Source organism: Neomonachus schauinslandi, chromosome 9 (assembly GCF_002201575.2).
Source record: "Neomonachus schauinslandi chromosome 9, ASM220157v2, whole genome shotgun sequence".
Classification (NCBI taxonomy): domain Eukaryota; kingdom Metazoa; phylum Chordata; class Mammalia; order Carnivora; family Phocidae; genus Neomonachus; species Neomonachus schauinslandi.
This window is the reverse complement of record NC_058411.1, coordinates 107655524-107661523: the sequence shown is the minus strand read 5'-3', so window position 1 is coordinate 107661523 and position 6000 is coordinate 107655524.

The window sequence follows — 6000 nt, the reverse complement described above, 5'->3', positions numbered from 1 at the left end:
AGATCTAACACAGGGCCCATACAAAGTCTGTGCTCGCAGTATTTGTTGAATGACTGGATGGATGGATGGATGGATGGATGGATGGATGGATGGATGGATGGGTGGATGGACGTGTGGATGCCTGGATGGACGGCTGGAAGCCTGGATGGATGGACAGATGAGTCTCAGCTGCCTGGAGACCTGAGATGTGTGGTGACTCAGGGCCCCAGACTGGAGCTCTTGGCTGAGAATTGCAGCAGACCAGGACCATATCTCTGTTCCCAAACCTCGCCTGTGTGGTGAGTCACCCAATTTCTGAAAACCACATGCTTCTTTCCACAACAAGGCTGCCCAGAGGGGCCCCAGAACCTCAAAGACAGTGAGGAAAACACTGCTCACACGCACAATTCCTACCGGCCCCTTATCAGGGCTGTTTCTTTGATGTGCTCTCTGTGAGTCAGAGCTGCTATTTGCCTCAGCGCTGTTCCTGTTTCAGCAGCATGCTGACATTTTTAAAAGAAAAAAAAAAAAATCGGAAGTGGCAGATTCTGTCATTGGGCTAAGACTGCAGACAGCCCTTTGATTTGAGTAGAGACTGAACTGGGGTGGAAAGGGGTGAGGATGTCCAAGCAAAAATGGTGGGACCCTGTTACATCCCCTCCTCGCATGGCAGTTACTTATGTTACTAGCTAATGATAACATGCATGTTGCAACGCAACGGAAAGGAAGAAAGCTGTGGTGTCTCGGTGACAGTGGCAACTTGGGGCCAGAAGAAAGAAGCTGGAGTCCAACTCAGCTACTTTCTTCCTAGCCGATCTCAGACAAGTTATGACTCTCAGTTTGTTCCTCCATAGAACTGGGGAGGCTGGTTTTGATAGTTTTGAATATCACATAAGATAAGGGTCATAAACGTGCTCTGTGAACTGCACGATGGGGTGCATCTGTGCAGAATGATCGGCACCTCCATCCTCTGCGTTCTCTCTAACATTTCCAGTAACAGCATTACATTTCTATTTCACTTCCCACGCAGACATGCGTTATCTTCCCAACTGGACTGTGAGCCTCCCTGGTTAGTGACCCCTTCCCCTTCTACACCTAGCACAGGGCGGGGTACACAGTTGGTATCCCATGACTCTTTCTTTTTTGTTTTGTTTTGTTTTGGCTTTAGCTATACTTTTTTTAAAACTTTGTTATTTTAATTCCAATTATTTCCCATACAGTGTTATATTAGTTTCAGGTGTCCGATGTAGTGATTCAACACTTCCATACATGACGTGGTACTCATCACCTGACAAGTGCACTCCTTAATCACTCATCCAGCCTTCAAGGGAGTCCTGAGAAAGGGGGTGGGGAAGCCCCGGTGTGTTAGCATCCCATTCTACAATCAAGCAAAGCGAGGCCCAACAAGGCCAAGGATCTCACTCACTCCGAGATAGAGCAGTGAGTCATTGAAAAAGCCCAGCCTGTGAAGCAGGCCCTGACTCTTGGCCCCTGGGTCTTTTCAGGAGGACACTCATTCCACTGAAAAAGTTCCTACCATCAATCAAGAGAGAGATTTTATAAGCATTACTCAACTTATTCCTCATGTTATCCTTGAAATGACCTGTCATCATCCCCCTTTCATACACAAAGAAACTGAAGCTCTAGGTGAAATGACCTGCCGAAGGTCAGAGGAAGGAGGTGGTGCCAGGCCCTCATTTCCTAATACCTGCTGAGCACATTCTAAGCATGTGGGCTGAGCCCAGGGCTGGAGTGTGAATCTCTCCCCCTGCTCTCTGGTTCCCCCATTCACAGGAAGCTTGGGTCAACCACATCCTGCCACGTCCTTGCAGACAAGATAATGATCCCCACCACCACCATTCTCTGTCCCACCACAGCCTAGCCCAGCCCAGAGAAAGCAGACAGACTTCCTTTCCTCTGTTGGCAACCACTGAATGTCAGAGCTGGATGAGGCTAATTCTGTGCTCCTCGGAGTGTCCTCCTTCAGAACCCTCTGGGGGAGATAGGTTGATAGTCCAGAATCCCCAAGCCATCCCTGCAATCCAAGACAAAGCCTCCAACGGAGTGGCCTAGGAATCTGCATTTTTTAGCAAGCCCACTTAGTCATTCAATGAGTGTTCAAGTTTGGGAAACCGCTGGTCCAACCCTCTCATTTTAAGAGAGGCAAACTGATTCCCAGAGAGGAGAAGTGACTTCACCTCCCACCCTGGTGATACAAAATCTGTGGCCTCTTTGACACACTTGTTGAATCTGTTGAAAGAGACCACTGAATGCTCTTGGGTTCAACCCTGCCATTGGGAAAGCAGCTGGGGACCCATCACACCCAGCTCCACACAAGCAAAGGGAATGATGCTTTGCGGAGATTAGAAAAGACATCTGGAGACCCTCCAGAAGAACTGCCTACACTGAGGGCTGAAGGCGCCTTCTTAGAGTCATCTGGAACTGGCCTTCAGTCCAAGAGTATTAACACTTGAGCCCAGAAGTAGGCACACAACTGCCTGCAGGTCAAATCTGGCCCACTGCCTGTTTTTGTAAAGTTTTATTGGAAAGTAGCTATCTCCATTTGTTTATGTGATGTTTATGGCTGCTTTTGAGTTAGAGTGGCAGAGTAGAGCCTAAAATACTTACCATCTGGCCATTTACAGGAAAAGTTTGCCAGCCCCTGCATTAGCCCATCAATCAACCAGCAAAGCCTCCTTCCTGAGGGCATTCCAGAAGGTCTCCAGTTCTCGACGCCGGTACCCCGGGCCCTGGCAGCACAGTGCTTGGCGCATTGCAGGTACTAAAAAAAATTGTTGAATGAATGAACCATCGCAATAGACTATTTTAATTCTCCTTATACAAATGAGAAAACCACAGCTTGTTAGAGGAGGTAAGTATCCAGTCCAAGGTCTCTGACTTAGAAAGTGCTAGAATTAGAATTTACCTCAATCCAGAGTACGTTATTTTCCTATAAACTCGAAGAAGTAGAATCTTGACAGAAATCTGCATAAATGAGGTCAATGGTAGATCTTTTGCAAGAAGGGCTGGATCGTGGGGCTGGGAGGGGTGGTAAGGCCCTGGGAAAGAACAAACAATCCTCTGAAGGGATGAGAAGACCTTGTCCGCCTGGGAAAATTGCTACCTTGAGACTCTATTAAGCAAATTTATCCTACAGGGTGTGCCTCCATCTAGACCTGCTTTCTTCCTTTTTTTTTTTTTTTTTAAAGATTTCATTTATCCATTTGAGAGAGAGAATGATAGAGAGAGAGAGCACATGAGAGGGGTGAGGGTCAGAGGGAGAAGCAGACTCCCTGCCGAGCAGGGAGCCCGATGCGGGACTTGATCCCGGGACTCCAGGATCATGACCCGAGCCGAAGGCAGTCGCTTAACCAACTGAGCCACCCAGGTGCCCCTAGACCTGCTTTCTTCTTAACAGAATGTAAGTAATGGAGCATTTTCACCTGTAGGTGAAGGAAGGCTCGTCAAGGAGCACAGTAAAAGGAGATGAAATGAGTCAAGCACCCTTACCAGAATACGATTCAAAATGAGCCAGACTCTGGACTCAGGGGTGTTGAGTCATGGGGGCATTCACAGAAAGCCTGTATGGCCACTTTGCCGCGGGGCCATGTGGACTTGTCAGCCCCCGGGAGAGCCTAGCCTAAAGACCACGACGCCTCTCCCAGCTCTGAGGCTCTCACGCCAACTATGTGGCTTGAGTCCGCCTTGACACTCTCCCCTTTCAGTTCCCAAAGAAGCATTTTACAGCTACAGGACAGGCCCTGTGAGATCCAGCTTGATCGGGGTCGCTTGGCCCCAACAGTCACAGAAAGTGGGGAATCCTTTGTGTTCACCAATTGGAATTCTTTGTTACCTTTCCCAAGTAAACCACACCCACAAAGTGTCATTGACAATTTCTAGTCTCTGTCTCTTTAAAGCAGAGCGAGGACATAAAGCTGAATGCCAAAGACTCAACTTTCACGGGTCTTTTTTTCCCCCTCTAACCTTTACTATTATCTCACTTACATTCGATTCACCGAGTGTTGTTTAGTTACCGCATGTGTTGATTCTCTCCAAAGCACTCAAGTTCGATTGCAAAGAAACAACTCTATTTTCTGCACTCATATTTCATTGCATTATGGAATAATTATTGCATTATTTAGCTGGAGTAATAGGTACAGCTTGAGAACAAACACAAATAGCACTTGATAAGCACACAGAGCTCAGCTGACGGGAACAGACGAGCCCAGGAAAAGCAGAGAGTACCTGCTAGCACTGAGGGCTTGATGTGTCCTGGGCATGGGGACAGTGTTTGCTGAGGGGCATGGACAGCCTCCAGCGATCTGGAGCGTTGGTTCATTGAAGCTTGTTAAAGAGGATTCTGCTGTTTCAGCACATACGCTGTGACCCTCTGTCATGTGCAGGGCACTGTCCTGCATGAGCCCCGTGACCCTCCGAGGCAGGCAGAGAAGACCTTCATATAGGGAAAGTGAGGATCGGGGACACAGAGTGACCTTCTCAAGGATAAATGCCAAGGAATGATCTCCTCTGGGTCTCTACTGCTGAAGCCCGACACAGAGGGCCCATGTGGAAAAGAAATGCATTGTTTATGGGCCCGAAGTGATAGAGCTGAACCCCAGAGGATGTGCTCTGAGATCCTGAGTTCCTCCCGCTCACTTACAAAGGCCGTGGGAAGCGCGCTCCACGCCTGACTCGGGTACCAAAGATGGAGCCTCTTGCTTCTCACCTGCTCAGAGCCTCATGCTTCCTAATTCCTATTCCTCTCCCCACCTTTCCCCTGGCCGGGAAGAAAGGCTAAATCCTCCGCCTCCTTAGGTGTTACCATTAGACCCTTCTGCCATGTGGCCTGGGAAGGAGCGACCGAGGGCATGAGGATGAGGCAGAGGGACGCCCCCCGAATGCCCCTACCCTGTGTCACCTTCACTTCGACCCCATCTCTTACTGCCAACTCCAAGACTTCCCACACTGACGCAAAACATCCTGGCCTGACTCCCCACGAGCTCTAGGGGAAACCCTAAACCTCAGAGTGAAATGAAGAGGCTGATTTGCCCGAGGAAACGAGACACAAACAAGCCTGGGGTGAACCACCGGGCCAGAGCTGTTTCTCTGGATTACTCACAGGGTTACCCACTCGCGAAACAGCCCTCCCCCCACTCCCCCTTTAGCCCCGGTTAATCTGGAAGGCTGGCCTGGTTACAAGCATGGCCAGATGAACAGGAGGTGAAGCGGGGGAGTTGGGGGGAAGGGGACATTCGCCAAGGAAACCACAGCGACCTTCCGCCTGGGTGGGGCTTCTCTTCACCTGCCACTAAACTGCTCTAAACTGCCCGTCAGCACCCCTGCTTCCTGCCCCTGCTACTAGGAGATCTTCACAAGTTCCCTGGGAGGGGGGAGGGGGCCCCCAGCCCCATCTTCGCTCTCAGGGAAGGCGGCAATGTTCCTGTGGCTTATTTCGCAGCACATATTTACTGAAGCCTGCTTTCTGCCAGGTACATGGTAACATCAAAAAACCACTCGATAGCACACCCACCTCACCGAGGGCAGGGGCTTCTGCCTATGGGGTTCGTTGCTGCATTTTCTAGGCCCGGCATGCCACGAAGTATAGGCACTCAGTAAGGCTACGTTGAATGAATGGAGGATACAAGGAGTGGCAGACGTCATACTGAGTGCAAGAATTAAACATACCCTGGGCCAGGAGAAGGCGCCACGGGATTTCTGATCACCTTTGGGTTGTGGGAAGGCTTCCTGGCAGAAATGATGACCTGGCTGAGATCCAAGGGGTAAGTAGCAAGCAGCTAAAGGAAAAAGGTGTGGTGTTGGGAAGAGCAGGGCAGGCAGCGGGAACAGCATGGCTGAAGGTCTTGAGACGGGAGGGAGCACAGCTGGTGAGGGGCTGCCCAAAGCAGGTGTCTGGAGTGGGAGGATGGTTGGCAAGGGAAGGCTGGTTCAAGGTGACTCTGAAGAGGACAGCCGAGCAAGACTCGTGGGCTGAGGAGAAGCCTCCAGCTTCCTCCTCAGAGG